The sequence below is a fragment of the Parus major genome, chromosome 8 (genome assembly GCF_001522545.3).
Source record: "Parus major isolate Abel chromosome 8, Parus_major1.1, whole genome shotgun sequence".
Lineage (NCBI taxonomy): Eukaryota > Metazoa > Chordata > Aves > Passeriformes > Paridae > Parus > Parus major.
The window spans coordinates 17,719,737-17,741,121 of NC_031777.1; positions in this window are offsets into that span (position 1 = coordinate 17,719,737).

Genomic DNA, 21,385 nt, shown 5'->3' on the forward strand with positions numbered 1-21,385 from the left:
ATTCTGGCAGTCTGTTAAGGAAAAGCCTGATTTTGTGCCTTTATCTGAAGTTTCAAAGCCAAAGGACTACTAAAGACTGAACCGTACTGCCAGAGACATTTTTCTTTTCTCTGTCTTTTCAGTCTGGCGAGCTACCATGTTTTTTGAATTTTTTTTTTCCATGAGACCGGGATCGTGAATTGCAGGAGGTTCAGTTGATGAAAAATTACTGCAGGAAAGGGCCTTGTAAGTTCTTTGTCCCAGAAGTACAGATACCTGATAAAACATGGATTTGTGGGGGAAATCAAGAAGAGAAGTAACAGCTCCTACTGCACTCCTGCATGCCCTGCATGCCTCAATGGCTTCTTGCATGGGTTTCCAGCTCAGATCTGGCCCCACTGTCAACCAAATTTTAATGGGCTATTGGAATATTACACAATAGTTTCTTAGATAAAAAGATTATATTCTCACGTATATGGCTGGAGAGTGTATTTAAATATACTTCATGCAGTGTCCTCTAAAACAGTCCTTGAGAAAAATTAATCTCAGATTTCCTACCAATTCAGAACATTGTTTTAAGAGGTCCACTGAGCTGTGGATAAACAATGTTGAGAGATCATGAGTACTAGGTGTTCGACTGGGACTGCAGAAAAGCATCTGCTTTCTTTGCTGTGTACCTTCAACTGTACCTCTGACCATCTAACACACCATCTCCTCAGGTAGTGATTGTTGATTTTCTTTTTGCATTCAGAGTTGTGCAGCTCTTCTCAGCTCTGTTTTTCACAGCCATTCTTGTGTAGCATGATATACTTTGCAGCACCCATGTCACCAGGCCTGTGCTAAGGAAAGTGCACCTACATCTGCTGAGGCTTCGTGCTCAGCCTGCTGATCAGTTTGTTCATGCATTTGTCACTGCAGATCTTGAGTCCTCCCTCTTCTTTCAGAGTAATTTCCCTCTGTAACTCTGGCTGTCTGACCATGCAAATACACCCATCTGACCCTGAAAATCTTCCTTAGCCTTCTGAGAGCCACCTACTTATAAAGATTGTTTTCCCCAGGTTCACTACATTTTCTTTGTTTCAGTTCTTGCTCTTAGCTCTGCATCCTCTCCCCTCCATCCCTTTTTTTCTGTACCATCTGCTGATCCCATTTCCTGGAAAAAATATCCATCATTCCCATTTGACAAATGCTTCCTCTTTTTAAAAAAAAATGGTAATTTTTACTCATTTTCCAATCAGATAAGTTGTCTTTACCAATAACAGACAGCAATCTTCACATCCCCTTTTCCTTGTTCAAGACCCCTGTTGGACCAAATCTTTCTGCAGCAAATTAAATTATCCTCCACAGTCTGTTTAGACAGAGTTAATGTGCATCACTTGAGTTTTCTCAGACAGCAGGGGGTTCTCAGGCCACAAAGTAAAATCCTCCATTGAGTCTGTAATAAATCAAGTTAATTTAACACCTCAGACCTACAAAGCTCGAATTTCCTGCTCCACTTCTAGGAGGAAAGCTCACATGAGAGCAGGTTAAGTAGCCTCCTCCTTGCAAAAAAAGCACCACAAAAACCCAAAAGAGCTGAGGCTGTTCAACACAGGAACAGCCAAATTCCCCATCTCAATCCTGCTACATGACTTACCTTAAATAGACAGCAGTATTTGTTATATTTAAGCTGCAGGTTTTGTATGATTTGATAACTTTGGACATCACCTTCTTTTTCTCAAAATAATCTGCAGAACCTGAGGTATTTTTGAAATGAGATTTTTGTTTACTTATTTTTAACAATGAGGTACAGGAAAAGCACTTAGTTTTTATGGCTGCAGTGGCTATGTATGTGTAGCTGTTTTTAAAGCAGCTGATTCACTTGGGTGTGGCACAGTGATGCCCAAGATTAAATTCCTTGGGGAGTTCTAGAGTTTTCAGACATGTACAACATCTGTTGTTTAGAATTGATGCCAAAAAGGATGATTATTTTCACTGTTCCTTTTAATTCTGGGCAGCTACAATTTACATGGCAACCTTCTGAGGAGGCTGATATAAAAGGGTGAGGTCTCTATGAGATGAACAAGAAGTTACATGAACAACTCCTATTATTAATAATAGGAGTTGTGTTCCTTTTCCCTATGTATTCTGTTGAAAACTGTATCCCTAAAGAAGTTGACAACAAATATGCTTTCCCTGTTTAAGTTGCAAAGCACAGTAACATCAAGGTCACTTGCTCCATTTGACGGAAGAAAAAAAGCTCTGTATAAAATATGGATAGAATGTCAATCAAACCCGGGTTTGTAGTATACACTATGGTAATGTGAGTCATATTGCTTTTTTATTTTTAAACACAACTAGATATGGTAGTTTGGCAGCAGTGTTTCTACAAAGACAGCGCCTTCAAACTCTTTCATAGCAAGACTGGAAATCCTGCCAGGTAAATAAAAAAAGTGTTATTGAAAACCTTTCTTCCCTTATAGGCCCATTTTGACAGGAAATCTTTGAGAGACAGCAGCAATGAAGTGCCCAGAGATTTCATCTGTCTTCTTTTGCTTCAGGAAATGCTGAGCACAGGCTCCCCTATTAGGCAAAATACACGAAATACCAAATCCCCTTAACAATAATCTTCAGACTACTCTTAGGTTGACAGCTTTCTGTGTCCTAGTCTGTCAAACAGGGCCTGTTACTGAGACTCATATTATTGGGACCAATGTGAAAGTTTTTGACATTACTTTGTGGGGAATAAACATATTGTCAGTGCTTTCAAGTTGTCTCATCCAATCAGTTTTGTAGGAACTTAATCAGAATAAAATATATCTTGAATAAATGTATCTAGAAATATATCACTTCACGGTGATTTTTCTTGTGCTCCAGAGTGCTGACATAAAGATCCAGTTTGAAAGCATTGTCTGTCATTCTGTGTGATTCAGTAAAATTTGGCAAATTTTAGCTGCTGTATTATAATTTCCAATAATATTTTTTGTTTGTTTTTGACAGATGCCAAATTTAAAATTTAAATAATGTTTCAAGAATGAAAATGACAGCTTACAGTAATTCTGCAGGTGTCCAAGCAGATGTACTTCCAAATATAATTAGATGAAATATGTACAGATTGCAGGAAATGTGAAAAAAATGACATCAAATTTTCATGAGTAAACTGTGTATGTTTGGGCATTTTAGCTAGTTTAAAACTATTAGTTATTAAGAAACATTCATATGTGTATAGAACAATGAATGCACATGAAATGATAAAATGTTAAACAGTTCAAGACAAAAAACCCAAGCTTGTATTTGAACATAGAGTAAGGAAGTAAGAAAAAAGTTGAAGTGTCTTACATTGGTATTAAGGAGTTTCCTAGAGCAATTTTGTCAACCAGGCAAATAATAGAGAGAGGTATGTAAGGAACATTCCAAAACATGGATTCTGCCCTCAAACTAGTATTGAGCAAATTTAATTTTGCTAGTTTATACTAGTTATAGCTTATACTAGAGGCAGAGAAAAAAGAAAGGGAAATTGAATATGTGTCTTTATTTCCAATAAGGTATATAAATTTCACTGAGTGCAGAGGTAAAGATAGGAATGAAAGCAGATTTTTGAAGTTTTTATTGCTTGAATGTGTATCTTCACTGCCTATCAACAAAATACTTTGCTCAAGTAGCCTTAGCTATTAAGAATTCTGCCCTTTTTTTATCATCTAATGCTTCACTTCAGAACCATTACAACAAAAGTTGAACACCATAGATACTAGAAAACTGGCAAGTGACTTAGTAAAGGTAGAAAACAAATATGCTAAAAATAGTACAAAATAAGACAGGTATCTCTCTAAATTTTCTTTTATTATCTCAGTGGTTGTTGAATCAAATAAACAAGTAGTCCTAAATAAAATGACTGGAAATTAGAATTCTCATTCATCCCTTGAATATAACCACTTAAACTGTTTGAATTTAAAATCTTCCTCTTTCTATTCATTACCTACAACCCAAATAATCTCAGTTTTTTCTCCCAGTACAATGATGCAGCTTTATCAAAAAATGTTTCTGATGCCTTGTCATCTAGCAGCCTATGGATAGTGCATGTCACTTTAGAAATAGAAGGAGTGATCCTGAATATGCTAAAGCAGAAAAAAGAATTGAACCTGGATTTCCAATTCACTGAGAAAGAGCTTTAATCACCAAGGTATCATACAAAGTAGAAGGCAAGCTTGCTTGCTACAGTAGTTCTCTCAAAAGAAAGTTGTGCTCATGCAACTCCTCTACTTATGGAGAATATAAATAATTTTAAAACTTAATCAAGGAACAGAGGGTTATGCAAAAAAGCCCAGTCCACACCATGTGTTCCTCTCCCATGCCATCAGCTGTTTAAAAGCAAAAGGGTTCTGAAGAGCTTGCTTTATTTGAAGTGAACAAAGACAAGTCTCATCAGTAAGGTATAGGGGATGAGGTTTGTTCTTCAGCTTTTTCCCTGGGGCCTGATTTCCACTCAGCTGAAGGAAATGAGGAGTTTGTTATTGTCCGTGGAGGTCACTGGGGCACACACAGGGTGCAGTAACAGGGTGGGAGGAGGAAAGATGTGGTGATTGCAGCATTGTGGATGCTGCTGCCCGTTCAAGCCAGAGAAGGAAGGGAGAACACTGTTTATTCTTCTTTATCTTTCTTTTCCTTCCTTCCTTGGATCAGTGGTAGTAAAGATTTGTTGGTCATTTTGGCTGTCCTCCAGCCTATTTCCTACAGCAGTTCCCTGGGAGGGTTTTTTCAAGTGTCTGTTATCTTAAGCTTTGGGACATCTGACATACTGCTTTGGCACGGGATTCCTTGCTTTAATCAGCACCAGCTTCAGCACTGTGTTTTGACATTGAGTTAGGGAGAGGTTTTTTTTGAATTTTACTTAAATTTAAGTCTCAAAACCAGGAACAATTTATCTTCCTACATTTGCTACTAATAGTATCTGAATTCCTGGTTAATCTTCCAGGGATCTTTTTATAAGTTCTTTCACAAATGCAGCTCTGATTTGTTGGACTTCAATCTGGTAACAGAATTATGTGTAAAACTGTCACTATGGCAATATTTATATCCTTACTTCTTTCTACCTCTCAGTGGAACAAACTGCCATCCAGACTGTTCTGTGGAAGAAGCTTCCTGCTTCCTCATTGTTTAAATATGCAAATAAAATGGTTTAGAAAACTCTAAATGTAGAACTTCACATTCTCTTACACCACAGTATATTTGTTTGTGTAGGAATCTTGGCTTGAGCATTTTACTTTTTGTTTTTTTCTTTTTTATCTTTTTCCATATGCATCATGATTCCTTCTTCTCCAGTCTATTTGTTTTCAAGTAAACCCTTTAATGTGACATGTTTATATGTGTTTCCATTGTATCTTCTATTTTATTTACACATTTTAGATCAAACATTTTAATTAACTTAAAAATAATTATAACGTAACTATGTGAATGCAGACTGCACATTGCAAAAACAATATGTGTTCTTCCTTTTTCGTGGAGTCCTGTGATGGGATGGTTAATTTTACCACCATATAAAAAAAAAAAAAAAAAAAGGGAAATATTTCAAACAGTGGAAAATCTAAACAAAGATTTGGGGGCAGTTGGATGTGTGCCTCCTCCCTCTTCACTTCCTGGAGATATGTCTGTGATGCTTTTGAAGCTGTAAAGATGTGAAACAAATCTTATGGCAGATCCTATCACTCCCAGTTGAGCTGAGTCTTTTTCAGCCCACTAACTTAAATGGTTTTTGGATTAGGCCCTAAAGAAAAGGATGTCATCTCTGAGATGTGAAATGGTTTTTCAGAACATCCAAGGATAAGTATTGCAAACAGATTTGATTTCATACAGAATCTTTCTTTTCTCATTACAATGGATTTATCTAAACTGTCAGAAAATGTCAGATCTTCTATTTGTGCCCCACAGGACTCTTTTTTCAGCATCTTATTCCTTTTTCTACACTTTCTCCTTGCTGCAACATCTAGTGTTTTTGCTAAAATTTTAGATATTTCACTAATATCTTTGACCTCTGCAAACACAGGCTGTCTTCTTGTTATTTTCAAATAATACACTATTTACAGAAAACTCTTTTCTGTGTTCTCAAATAGACTTTCAAGTGCATGTTAAAGGGGCAGTTTCACAGTAATCCTCAACAATTCTAACTGATGAAATATTCCATCAGTTTGACCAGGTAAACAAAGTTTACAGATGCCAGTGATTCCTTGCTCATGTTAAAAGGAATGTGGTCACAAGAGGCCTCGGAGCACTGGCATCATTCATTTAGCTGCAGATTTCTCTGCAAACAATGGTAGCAACCTTTGTCACTGCTCCTTCTACACTAGTCAGCTTTTTATTTTTTTTCCTATCCTACACCTCTTTTGCCACAGTACACAGGGTGCCCTTTTTGCAGAAGCATAAATAATGAATTTTTTTTTGATATCTGTAATAAATACTGCTGCTGGTGCAGCATCACCTGTGAAGTGGGTGAACATTGCTTGAAAATGCAAAAGACTTCAGTCAATGGTGTGCATATATCAGTGTTTTCTGTGCAGAAGCAGCTGACAGCAGGATAATCCAGGAGGATAATGCAGGTGCAAAAATAGGAGAAAGAATCAGTCCAGAGAGAATTTCTCTCTACTTTTCAATTTTATAAAAAACTTATTTAAGTTCTCTGGGGTTTTGAAGATGAAAATGTTGCCTTGTTTGCTAGGGAGAGACGAGAGTTTCCTGCTGCTGATTAAAAGTTAGGGCAAAAGAATATTAAATGAATGGATACATGCAGAATGAATCAATAAGATGTTCAGTTCTCTATTGACAGCTGGGAAAGAAGGAGTGAAACTGCACTGCGAAATAATAATGCTTTAATCCAAATAGTAACCTGCATTTTCCTGAAACGGCAAATTCTGCCTTGAAATTGTGAAACTTTCTTTTCACATTCGCAGAAAAAAAAAGTAATAATTTGCATAAATTTTGCTGACTTCTTGATGTTCTTATTTCTGCAATAATTTGATGTTAAAAATAGTACATATCAAAGACACAAGAGAAAAATCTATCTCTGGTCAGGTTCTCCTATCCTGATGAAATTTTTTAATTTAACTTTTTCTACTTCCTCTGTTTGCTAAGTAGAAGATTGGTTTAGCTACTCCCAGGAGGTTTGCCACTGATTTCAGTGAGACATTTCTCTTTCTTATTTGTTTATGGGTCTCTGTCCTCTGCCTAATTTCCCTCACTTTGGAGGCAGGCCCACTGTGATCTAGAATCATTAAAACTTTTTCCATCATGTTACATTTTGTAGGTGGCTGGTTGTGTCTTGTTGGTGCTAAAGCTGAGGATTTACTGACATTTGTCATTTGTACTTCCCATTACTACTGTTCAGTATTTAACCCACTTCCAGGAAACTAACTTGACCTGAAATGTTCAAAGCATCAGCTGCTTCTTAATTAAAATAGGCTAAATTATTAAAAGCCATCAGGGGACTTTAAGTATCAGGTAAGCTATTTTACTATATTGATAAATTAAGATTATTAGCTCAGCTTTCAACAATTGTAAGAAAGAATTGCAAGTTTCTCATTCTTATGGGACAGCTTTTAAATAGGATACATCAGTCAAAAGAAAATAAATACATCTATGCTAAATAAATGGACATTGGTTGCACATTAGTTTGGCATTCATCTTGGTCAGGGCATGCAGTGTAGAAAGGCTCTTTTCCCAGCACTGTCTTTAGTACCATTTTCAAATTTGGCTAACTGGTAATTTTGTGTTTGGTGATAGATGAAAGTTGTAACCTGGAGAGAATCAAGCTCTGATCCTACCTTTTGAATAAAAGCTCCTACAATGAGGTATTGTCATCTAGGGACTTTCCTGCAATAACTCTTTATTCTCATTTTTCTACCAAAAATGATTTCTTTTTTTTCTGATGTACAATTAAATAAATCTTTGTGAGATCCTAAAACAAAGACACTATACAAAGGTAAAGGAATATAAAATAGAGAATTGAGATAAACAGTGCAGTGTACATGGACTGTCTGAGGGATATCAAAGATTTCTGGAAACCATGTTTTCTTGAACCTGAAATAGGCTTTGCTCACCCTTAGCACTTTTGAATCAGAGGTAAATGCTGAAATGTGAAATATTTGTCAGTCAACTACATAACAAAGCATGAGAGTAGTTTTGGTTTTTTTCTTTTCTGCATTATTCATAATTCTTTAAAAATTCCCTGAGAAGAATATTTCTAGTTTTAATCTTCTGAATATACTGTGATGCTAAATGCTACCAATGCATAGTTGCAAATTCTCTTCTTATGTTCTCTTGAAGACAAGATTCACTCTTAACAAAAGTAATCTCAGGCCTCTTGTAAAGAACAGTGCATCTAGAATTGAAACCCAGAAACTCTAGGTTGGGCAAGTGCAACAGAATATTTTTCATTACATACCTAGAAAAAAAAATTAGAAAACATATCAAAAGTCCAAACCCCAATATCTTTATCCTGTACAGATGTAATTTTTCTTTTCCTCATAGAGAAGCCACTGGAATACTGCCATTTTAATTAGATTTTGTATTAAAAGAAAAAAAAAATAGGACTGCAACCTGCCACTGAGATAGAAACTTGCCAGTATCATTAAAGAATGCTATAGTAATCTTAGAAATATTATGCAATGACAAAAATACATATAGAGAAGTGGATTGTTGTTAAAGGACACAAAATGACTCACATGTACACTTGTGGTGATAGGATAGAAAAAACTTAATCTATTTTTCCTGACTTCAATATTTATAAATTACCTGAAATAACCAGGGATTGGATAATTAAGTTACCACCTTCCCAGTCACACTGGTCATGAGAAATGTCCATCAAGGGACACTACCATAAGAATGTATAAACACATTATGTTTATAGAACCTCTATGGGAAAGTAGCAGAAAACTGTGAAAACCTTCTCAGAAGGTTTGCTTTTCAGGGTGACTGGATAGTTTGAAAGAGTAAAGTTAAAGGTTGTAGTCTGGATACAGAGATGAAAAATACCACTGGCAGTCAGAATTTTTTCTTTTATGTGATTAAATAGCAATATAAAATATTAGAGTCATAACCAATGCAGACAATCCCCTGGAGAGATGCAGAAAAAAATCACATCTTCCTTACAAACTGTGGTGAGCTGATCAAGACTGGCTGCTAGACACCCAGCCAGCCACCCTCACTTCCTCTTCTCAACAGCATGGAGACAAAATAAGGTGGAAAAGCTCATGGATCCTGCTGGTGTCACCAAGTCTGCAGAGGAAAACCTGCCCCACCACATGGGCTGCAGGGTACTCCATGCCTAGGGCTCCATCCCTCCCTGTCCTCTCTGGGAGCTCGCAGGGCTTTGTCACAGCTGTGCCTTGCCCTCTGTGCAGTGTTCTGCCATTTCTCAAACACATTTCTCTGGAGGTTCTGCCTTAGCCCTGTGCTGTAATGTGGGACCAGCTCCTGAGCCCAGCTGCGCACACCTGGACACAGACACCTGACACAAAAACCATGACAAAAAAACCCCAACCACTTCATGGAAAAAAATACCACTACTCTTATTTTATTTTTTTTCAGGGGTTAAATTAAAAAAATATTCACACATCTCAGCTTTGCTTAAGTTGGTTGTGTCATTGCCACTCCCAGCCTAAAGCTGCAGCTAAATGTGGAGCTTGTTTTGCTGGTGTCCGTAACTCCCTGAGTCCTGAGGGTGCCAGCTGGCTTTTCCCTTGCTCCCAGGTGCTGCTGAGAGAGGATGCATTCCTTTGCTTGTTCTGCCTCTGGGCTTGCTTAACTTAAAGCTTGTAGAACACAAAATTCCCAGAGGATTGGCTTTCTGTCTTCCTTCCTCTCCTGTATCCCTTGCAAGCTATAGTCACTTCATCTGTGACATGCAGGACTCCAGGACCCTGCTTTGTCCCAGCTGTACAAGGACTTTTATTAGCAACAACTTTCCTGGAAGACCTCAGTATTGAGATGTTCAGCTCATTGTGAAGCTGCAGCCCTGAATTCAAGCACTTCCTTCAAGTGTGGCATGAAAGGCATTTTATTCCAGATCTCCCAGGAATTGTTTGAAACATTGTATTTCAAAGTACAAAAAGAGTTGCTGAACATGGTTGTTTTGTTTCTTTTCTTTTGTTCCTTTGTTCCCTTCCCTTCTCCTTATTTGTGAGAGGAAACTTGCTGCAACCTATATGCCACTCATTTACTGCTGCAAATGGTGAGTTGTCATTGCTTGATGATCTGGAATTAATGGTTTAATTCTTTAAGAAGAACCATACTCACTTATGCATATTTGCTGTCCTCTTAATTCAGTGTCATTGTGGAGTTTGTAACACTCTTTCTAGATTGTCTCTGATATTTTCTATGTTCTCAGTCTGTTTTTATAATTAGTTGTCAGGTTACCAACAATTTTTAGGGTTACAGTGCTTAAATGATTTTTGTGGACTCAAACCTTTCTGCATGCATTCTAAGAAAAAATAAATACAATTATTTACTAGAACAAAAGAATAATCGAATAGAAATTCATCAGTTAGATGCTGAATATGAAATGAGTACAGCCTGAATCCTTTTTTATAGGCCAGAAATTGTGAATGTGAATGGAAAATTCTCCACATCACCTGACTCAGAATCTACTGGATCAATAAAAACAGCTAATGCAGAGTAGTTCCTAATTTCCAAGTATAGACAGCATGAAAAGGTGATGTACATTGTTTCCAAAGTTTATGCATCTGGTTTATGTTAGATTCCAACATACTCTGTTATTAGTAGGTGTTGTGCATGAAAACAAGTGTAAGACTATTACCATTTTGTCATTATTATTGTGTGTATATTCCAAGAGCTTTTTATCTGAGAATTTGATAAGTCAGCAAGCTGTTGGTTTTCACACACAATACATACACATAGGTTTTCAATATAGATCTGTTTCAGATTAAAGCAAAATTGTGTTGGTTGCTTTGGAAAAATCCTTGTTCAGAATATTTATTGAAAGTATGGGTCTTCCTGATTAAGCAAGGATGAGCAATGTCTACCTTTCAGGTATCTTTAGTGTAACTTTCATACTAGAGTAAGTTGCTACACAAAATATAAATGGCAAATATGAAATTACCAGTGTTCCTAGAATTCCATGAGATTCACACATAGAAGTGGACTTCAGCTGTTAGTACCAGCCATGCTGAGCATGCATTCTTTCCTGTGGATCAGTGCAGATGGTGCTGATTTCCAGACTCAAACCTCTCTACTCTTTCAAGTGGCTTCTGCCACAATGCTGACAAAATGGAAACTTGAGTTAACATCTTTCTGTTGTTATTCGTTCTAAATCTCATGCACAGACAATGAAGGAGAAAACCGGAGATAAGAAAATATTGAAAAAAATTTGAGATGCAAATGTGTAGTGTCCCTGCTGGGCTCTCTAAAAGCAAGCAACTGAAGTTGGAGCAACCCCCTGACTTATAGCTTATTTTTGATGGCACTAAGTTCTCCAGATGAATGTAATACTCCTTTCTTCATTACTGACAAGAAGATGTTGGGCAGTGAAATTAGTTATTTAATATAGCCATAATTAGTACCTAAATAGTAAAGGAAATTCCAGAATTAATTTCTCAAACACTTCCGAAGATGAGGTAAGTACCAACCAGAAAGTTCAGCTTCTGTGCCTAAGTGTCATCTGGAACCACAGGTTAAATATTGCCAGTGATTTCAAGATGCAGTTTCTCAAGAGGAAGCAGGACAGTTATGATGCTATGGCATTTGACTGCTTCTTTAAAGGCTTGAGGAACCGCTTTCCTGTAAGCAGATATTCAGTCTCCCTGCTTGGCATTATAAATAACATCTGTCTAATGTGTAGATGATGGTATGGAGTATTAAAGGCTAAGGATTAGGCATTCATTAAATGATGAATCATATTCATTATGGCCTCTTTCTGTAGAACAGCCCTTTCTGCTACAAACCCAAATAATCTTTATGATGAATAAACAGAAAATGTCTTATTCAACTAATACCCAACTTATTTCTGTAGGAGTTCATTTGCTATATTGTTCTGTTTTATGTTCTCCTCCCAGTCAGAACAGAATGGCAGCATCAAGGCATTTTTAATTTTTATATTTGGCTTTATTCTTGCAAAACCAAAACTATTGGTACCAGCTAAAACAATCAGTTAGAAATATGTAAATCTCGTCCACAAACGCTGCTTCCTTTCCATCCTTTTTCTCCTGTCAGTTTTGTAATGGACACAAGGAATTTTAATTATTATTTAGATTGATTGATTTGATTGATGGACTGAGACATTTAGTATGGCTGAAATGTTTGATATATCAGAAATTCTTTCTTTCAAATAATAACTTCTTTGCTATGGAGCATTTAATAGAAAGTCTAATAAAGCATTATAGTTTGAAGGGCTGCATATTATTTCAAATATTGGCCTCCCTTTTGTTTTTGACCACAGTAAATGACACAGTAAACATTCCTATTGAGTGACAGATTTGAGGCTGCAAAATGAACAAAGAGGAGAAAGTAAGTCCTCAGCTAGTCTCTGTGTTTAATAGAAATGAGTCAGGAAAAATCCATTAAAAAGCAGATTCTGTAGGCAGCCAGGGCAATACATACTGTCATTTAGAATAGGTCTCTTCTGCTCTAGATAAAATGAAGATGAAGCAGCATCAGTGGGTAATTCCTGTAACTCCCTCAGAAGTATTGTTTGCATCTAACAAGTCTATCAAATCCTTTAGATTTCTTCTAATATAGCAGACAATGTACAGGTACAGATATGGTCATTGGAAGTTTTTCCAAAGGGAAAAGCTTGCACGTTAAGGATTATTACTTGGCTAGGGCAGAAAAAGGAATTCAGATTTTAGTGCTGAAAAGTAATAAAAAATTACTGTTTCTCTCTTAATCACATTTTTTTTTAAAATTGTTGTTATTTGCACAGATGGGTTGAAAATATTTGCTCTAAATGTCATTTACATACACAATTTCGTGGAGAATTGTGGTTTTTTTCTCCCAGTCATTGGAACTTACTTTCTGCTGTGAAGATGTGTGTGCTGCGAAAGATGAGATCTTGTTTTCCATTTTTTGTGTTATATGATTTCATATGGGGAAATAAACTTTTTTCTCAGTAGTGACTGATCTTAATTTTGCATATTAATTTCACATCTTGAAGATGATGGAGACAATATTTGCTTTTCTATATTCTCTGGAGCAATTTATTTTTGTTATGAAAGATTTTACCTCTCTGCCTGCGTTGGTGAAGCCAGCTGAGGATGCCCCACATCCTTTATCGAATTCTGAGGCAAAACTCACAGTGACTTAAATAGCAAATGCACAGAGCACATTTACTTTTACATGATATATCGCTCCAGTGAGTTTACTGAAGATTTGCATCAGATCCCTGCTCTACCCTGTCTCCTACTGCAATTTTTATTATGATACTGTAAAATATTTAGCTCTGCATTGGGGTCTATTGTTGGTGCAAAGACTTCCCTTGAATTCAGTGGGATTTGGAATCAGGTCATGAAGAATAGTTTTTTTATAAATAGTGTTTTTATTTTGCAGGAGTGTGCCACAGACTAAACACATTTTTCACTGTAGTGAGTCTTGAGAAAAATATCAAATAAGGGCTGTGCTCTGTGTAGGACTGCCTTTGGACCTATAATAGGTCAGTCATTAACCACATTGTACATTTAAAATATATCACTCTAACTTGTCTATGTTTTTCTTAAGTCTAATTATAGCAAAAATAATTTACTGTTTACAGTCATGTTCACAAGCATGTCTTTGAAACACGCTTTCTGAATACTTAAAAATATTTATATGCTAAAGCTGCCATATAGAATACCCTTTTCATGTTTTTATTGCAAATATCATAAAAGATCTACTGCTGCTCATGTTTATGTACAAATGTGGCCACTAACCTTGCCCCACTTTCATAGATTTGTTCATCTCATGAGACACTTAGTATGCTGTAAACTGAAAAAAGATACACAATTAAAACTTGTTAAAGATAATTAAACTGAAGTGGAGGGAAAAAAAACCTGCCTCACTGCTTTGTTCGTAATACTAGTCTCTGAACTATAATTAAATTCTTCCTTCCAATAATTGTATACATATAAAGGAATTTTCCAGATAGCAAAACAATACAATGATTAAAAATGATTAAGAAGCTGATTCCAAAAGCAAAGATAAGCCAGGGAGGTTTGGAAAGATTTTAGGTGCCTCTAAATACACTGTACCAGCTGGGTACCAGATGGTGTTTGGCTACTTGCACCCACTAACTCAAAATATCGGAGGAGCGACTACACCATTGCCAGAATCAGTTCCCCTCCCTTAAATAAAAGTGGCACTCTTGGGAACGACTTGGCAGTGCAGAAAAATTTCCTGACAATGAGATCTATTAGATTGTGAAACAGTCTCCCGGAGGCAGAAGTAGATGCCAAATTGCTTGGCATGCTGGGGAGGCTGGATGAAATCTAGAAAAATACTGTAGAGATGTGCTACTCTAGTGAGGTGGTGACTTACTCTGTTACAAACTTGGAGCTGAGGGCATTTAGAAAAGAATGTTTCTGCTTCCTCTAGAGTAACTTTGGAATATTTAACTTTGTCTTTCACATTAAGATTGTTTGCATGGGGCATCAAGGGCTGAAGATAATTTTTTTTTTCAGGCTTATATCTAATAAAAAAAAAAATCAATCCATCATTTCATGGCTATAGTTGGCTTCATGATCTCGGTAGTTGTGTGCTTTTTGAAAGTTATCTTGTACTAGTGTAGCAAACATACTTTCCTTCCAAAATGTTGTTAAGGCATCTTGCAGAAACAATAAGCATTACCAATATGTTATACGAGACATGCAGACATCATCAGCTTTTGAGGATAATGAAAAAACTCTTGTAATTTGTTCCTCTTATCTGTGATCAAAGGATAATTAAAAAGAAAGAAAAGATAATTAAAAAGAAATTAACTTAACTTCAAACTCCCATTTCAGTTGGCTGTTTGAGAATCAAGCCAGAAATAGGAAGCACATCACTATATGTAGCAGTTTGTTAGCAAGAAATCATCTCCAAATTGCTGGAAGTGTGATTACATTAATTGTGTCCAAAATGAAAGGTTAAAGAAATCAGTAAAAGCATTGTATTATGGAATACAAAAATGGGAATGATCTGATTAACTAATGAAGGTTCCAGCCTCTATAGATGCTGCTGGAACTTCTCTGCTGTTTCAGACTAGTTGAATTAGTACATACAAGGAAAAACTAGAAGGGAAAGAATGAAACATTTTTTCTTTTCTGTTTTGTTATTGTTTATTTATTCATTTAAATGAATAAAAACCTTGGGGACCTAGAGCCTCCAGTGTCATTTGGAAGTATCATTTTCGATTTGAGCCCCAGCTGTGGACTCTTTTGTCTTTGAACTAAATGCAGCTGGGGCTGAAAGCGCCCTTGGCAGAGACAAAACAGTTGTTTTCTGAGGCGAGGCTTTGATTCCACATCTTTTCTCACTGCCACTACAGACTAATTTTTGCTTGTAAGTAGAATTCAAGTCTAGTGTTTAAAACCACAGATCTGCCTTGTGCTGAGTGGCTTCCATGGAGGCTGCACAGAAAGGGTATAGCCTTCTCCACAGTCTCTCCTACCTTTTGAAATCTTTGAAGTATCCCAACAGGAGCTCTTCTAAGAACAAGAAAATCTGGAGTTTTAAAAATTCAGCCAGCTTACACCCAGAGTTAGTTTGTAATGATGGTCAGAAGCAGAAGTATAGCAGAGTCCTTTCCAAGAGTGTTGGTGCTCCTTCTCTCAGGGCTTGTTCCTCTGTCTCACTGAGTTCAGAAGCAGCCAGACAAAATCATGAGACTGCTAAAGACTGTGTTTTGATATTCATTTCTTTCAGACATTTGATTTTGTGGAAAGATTGCTTAAACCCTGGTAGCACACTGCTGCTTTGTTGGTGTTGGGTATCTGCCAATCAGCACTTGAAAAGCCCTGCTCAGGACACTTTGCACATGCTGTAAGGGGCTGCTGGGCTTCAGATGTTGCTGTGCTCATACTTAAGCTCTAGGACCACGAGGGAATGAATAGCAATGATCAAAAAACCTGCTGGTCCTGTTTCTTCATCAGTTTTTCCCAAAGCCAGATCGCAGAGGGGCATCAGAAAGTAATAATAGATCACTGAATTTATTTTGAACTGGCAATTTAAAAAATAATTTCTGTCCATAGTAGCAGCAAATGTTAACTGAATTCTGCTAGCAGCACCCCACTGCTCTTTACTTACTGAAAATATTATGTGAAGTTTTTATAAGAGATTGTGAAACCAAAGCAATATAAAAATAAACATTCAGCCATGATCAGGTCCTTGTCACTCATTAACCCTACGGAGAAATGCAGAGAACAAAAACCAAATGCAGACCCTGGCCAGCAGAGTTCCTTTTTTGTCTGAAGAGGATGCAAGTGTCATAAGGAGCTGCCACAAAGCTCACAGCACACAGAATCCCTTCTCTTTAAACTCTGTTTGTATTGAGGGAAGAGCAGAGTGATAAAAATACAGCTCTCATGCTACAGTCCTGGATTTGAAATTACCCTGATGATTTCAGTAAAAAAAAGAACTTAGCTTACCTTTGAAGATATTGTGGCCAAAAATGCTTTCTGCTTTACAATGAATGACAAGGTGACAAAAATGACATCAGAATTTTTTTTCTAATTCATCATTTTTCTGGATTACTTCCTATAAATTCATGGGAACATCCAAGTATGTAAGGATGGACCCTGTAGTGTGAACCCAGAGGTGGATACTTCTCTATTGTTTCTGTGAAAGAATTGTGCCCATATAGACACCCAGCATTTGAAAATGCACCTGCCTTTGTTTTCTTGTTCAAAGTGGGGCTGTCCTCTCACATTACACAGATCAGTAGGAAAAAAGCTGCCTTGCTATAACACTGCTGACTTCTGTACAGACTGAACTTGACATTCAGCTTTGGTCAAGTAATGCCAGAGAAGAATGTATCCTTCACTATTCCACTTTGCAGACTTCTAAAATATTTGTTATTTCAAAAAACTATACTGAGTCTGTATGTCACAATTTGCTTTCTGAAAAGCTGCAGATAAATAGAACTTTTTCAAGTTTATTTTTTTTTAATTTCTAGCTTTTTTTCTAGCTGTGATAATTAATTAGTTTATAACATATAATATTGATCAATGTTTTAGAAATCAAGTAACACTGGGATATTTACCATAACTGAAATAATCCTACTGTAAGTTTCTAAAGAATAGCCTTATATTTTCTCTTTAACCTAATCTAGTGATCTGTGAACTGCTAAACACTCAATAATTTCAATTTGGTAGCAATAGAAAATAATATTTTTTCCATGTATCAAGCACATGCAAGATGCTTGAATTAATGAAGAAGACCTTAGGAGCTTGTGAAAAAGAGCTGACCTATATAATTGAACAGCTTTTCTTTTTTGTGCTTGTGTGTACTGCGCATCCTTTTGGAGCACAGTCCCAAATCGTAGAGGTGTCCCAAATCACAGGATTAATGTGTCTATGGACAGACCTCTTATGCCTCCAGAATGAAGTACTCCTTGCTAATTTCTCTTCAAGACACCAGCTTAATTGCATTTTAAACAAATGGGCTGCTTTGCTGGCCAACTTTTAAATGAGATAACAGCAATGTTCACTCTCCAGCAGTGATGAGTGCCTTGCAGTAGATTCAAAACTCTGTTCAATAACAGGTTTAATCTCACACCAGCAGATTTACTGCAGAATAAACTGCCACTGAGCTCATAATTAGTAAAACAAAAAAACCCAACCTACTAAATATTATTTTCCAAAGCAGCAGGCTATGTTTTAGTGGAAAATTTCAGTCCTTTTCTTTGTATGTTTTATTGATTTTATGTATGATATTGGGAATTCATGCTATGATTTAAGATAATGGTCTTTATCGATCACTTAAGCAGTTGTTTAGCTACATAGTAACAAAATGATGCTCCCATTCATGGAATATGTGATACTGACAGCGGGGAGACCACAGTGCTTCCCTTCTTAATGTTTATTTCTTTTTTCCAAAAGCATATTCGCTGCTGGAAAACGGCAACTGCAAACATTTGTGCTTTAGAAACAATCTTCCCATAATTTTCTTTGTTGCAGCTATTAGTAGCCAATTGTGATTCAGTGATACCCAGCTCAACAAACAGATGTTCCAAAGTATATTCTCTGTAGCATGAAAACAAAATATTAATGAGGTAATTGGAGCTATTGATGAAAAGAAAATGGTGAGAATCTAGTTCCTAATGTTTGAAATCATGGTCTTTAGTGTTTTCTTGTGTTAAGAGTCGAAGTTTCAATATCTGTTTGAACACCAGAAGGCAAATTTCTAAAAAGGCCTTATTCTGGGTTCAGGTTTGTGTGTGCACAGTATATTTATACTCAGGAAGAAGAAATTTGGAGAGTGTAATTGAAAAATTTTGTCTCTGATAATTAAACAAGCAAACAAACAAACAAACACCCCCCCCCCCCCAACCATTCCCAAGGACCCAAAGGAGTTGGGAGGATAGGGAATGAAGTCCAGGGTTTTTTTCTTTTCAGTGGGTTGTACATATGGTGACTGGTTCTGCCTATGAAAGGAGTGGGGTTTTTTTAGTGAATCAGTGAATAATTAGCCCACCATCTAAACTACAGGCTGACAGTTTCTATTTCACATATATGTTGTATGTGTACTTTTGCTCTAGACACAAGTAATTATTCATTTCACTAATTTCAAAGGTTCCTAAAAATTTACAAAAGGCACAACACATCCTGTAAAATCACCTTTTCAGTAGGTCATTTTTCCCTGGTTAGGATTTATATACCAGAGTATTAAAAGGCTAAATTTAGTTCATTGCTTTTCCACTAGAGATAATCTATTTCAATAGGATTGTGATATTGCAGTCATTCTTGTGCAATATACATTATGCACAGCATTTGTGTTTAGGAGCAGAATCCATTTGGCTGTGATAAAATAAGTATAGAGTGATTTCTCTGGCTGCTTCCATGTCTTGAAACATGGAGCTCTAGATATTGTCAGTGCTGTCCTGGCACTGTGATTGTCCATAGCAGGAGCCCAAGCTTCCTTCCAAAGGAAATGCAGATGTTCCAGATGTGGGGCACAAGGATGCCTCAGTGCCCAGCCAGCTCAATGTGCAGCTGGTGACCAGCACTAAAGGAGCCTCACAGAATTGAGCAGACACGCTTTAGACACAGGCAGTGAGATCCATCTCACCCATAAGACACCCAATGTATCATTTTTTTGCTTGATTTTCAGGTTTTATATAAATCTATTGTGCCTTTAATAAGTTAGGATAGATATTGTGCAAAGCTACAAGAAACCTTGCTACCTCATTCTCTAAGAAATACTTTTTATATTCCTATATTTGCAAGTTTTTATAATCAAATGTGAAGGTGCCAGTGGTGCAATAAACATAGAAAAAAGGATTCTAACAAAACCTCCTTGTTTGAAAAACCCTGTAAAAACAATGATCAGAAGGTAATCACAGCATCAGTGTCTCTTGATATAAAATATATATAATTTCTTTTTCAAAAGGATTCTGCACTTAGTTATATGAGATGGTGTGATTACCCCTCTTTGCCTGTACAGTCTCTCTGCAGCTGTATATCTGCTATGTACTGTAAATGCATTCATCAGTTCTTGTACTTCTAGGTTGTTTGAACAGTGGCATTGACTGACAAAACAGAAAAAAATAAATCTAGTTTTGTCCTCTTGGCCTGAAACCTGAAAACATTTCTCTAAAGAAGCATTTGTAGTGCTGAAATGAGAGATAAAGTGGAGATCAAGTGGAGTGAAGATGAAGTTAATTTTAGTGGAGGGCTTCACTAAAAAGTCTGGAGAATTTTTTGTGCCCTTCTATTCTGAATAGCACTCCAAATTTTCATACTGTATCTTTTTTTTCTTTTCTTTTTTTCTTTCTTTTCTTTTTTTTTTTTTTTAAATCAAAGCATAGACAATAAAACCTAGTGGTAGAATGCCACTAGAATACTTGGGTGTAGAAAACACCAGCTCAGTAGTTCATCAGAGTCTATGAAAATCCTGCAATATAAAATTTAGCTTTTAATTTCATTAAAAATCTGGGGTTTGGATTTTTATGCATGTACCACAGGAAAGATATCAAATATTTCAGTGTACTGAAAAGTTGAATTCAGATATATTTATGCTGTTCTTTATTTGATTCTTGCCTTTTGTGCTTCTCTGCTGACAGCCCTAAATCAGAATGATTCATACTAGTTTTGTAATCTGGACAAGAGGCAAGGACTCAGAAATTCTGGGTTTATTTGTTAAGCCCAGCATAGGCCTTCTTGATGCCTATAATATTTTTATGGTTCTGTAAAAAAGAAGTTTCCTTACCTGTGGGTTGTGAGGGTAGACTTCTTACTGCTGCAGAGCCACACAAATTCTGTAAAAGTCATGATCATACCAGCTAGATACCCTTACTGATAAAGTTCAATACACTATTTTTGTAATATTTCTAAGTGCTGATCTTTTATACCAGATCTAGTATATTGTACCTAAATAATATTCAGACTCCCTTATTCTCCAGCTGGGAAAATTACCTGGTTTAGAATTGATTGATCATTGTCAATGAAATGTATTTCTCTGACAAACTTGGTGCTTTCAAGGTATGTTCCCAAATATAAAAATGGTTTTGAATGTCTGCTTCTTTGTGCATTGTGAACATTACTGCCATGCCTAGGTGTTCTGCAAACCTCCTGCAAAGAACTTTGTAATCAAGAAAAAAACCCACATACCTCATAAAGAAAAAATATATACAAGCTCAAGAGAAAATGAAAGAAATTGATTAGTGATATTAAAAAATGTTTGTAGGGTATTCCACAATTTTTAATGTTAAAAAGGCAAAATTATAGATACTTTAAGAAAAATACTTTGCAATATTTGTGTGTATAAATATATATATATATAGAAAGAGAGAGGTGGAAGAGTAGTGTTAAGAAATTTAGAGGAAGATAAGGAGAGGTGCCCATGAAACAAAATGACTGATTGTAGGAGATTTGGGAAGTATGACTAAGAAGGGTAGGGAAGGTAAATGACCTCTGCCAATGGTTTTAAACAGCAGATAATCTGAACAGATTATAGAGGCATGGAAAGCTTTGCTAAAAGCTAAATTGAGCTGTTACATAAAACACTGCATATGATATAAATATGAACAATCAAATTTGTAGTACAAGACATCTGTACTACAAACCTTTGTAAGAAGTTCCTGCATGGGATATGTGTCACCTTTTTAAAAGGACCATATGTGTCTTTTATTGATATTATTCTTAATATGTCAGGCATTTAGCTGTGGCATGCTTGGAGCTCTGAAAAATAAAATTCTTTTAATTTGCATCTGAACAGTGATTTAATTGTTCTGCTAGTTACTAACTTGGCCTGAGGT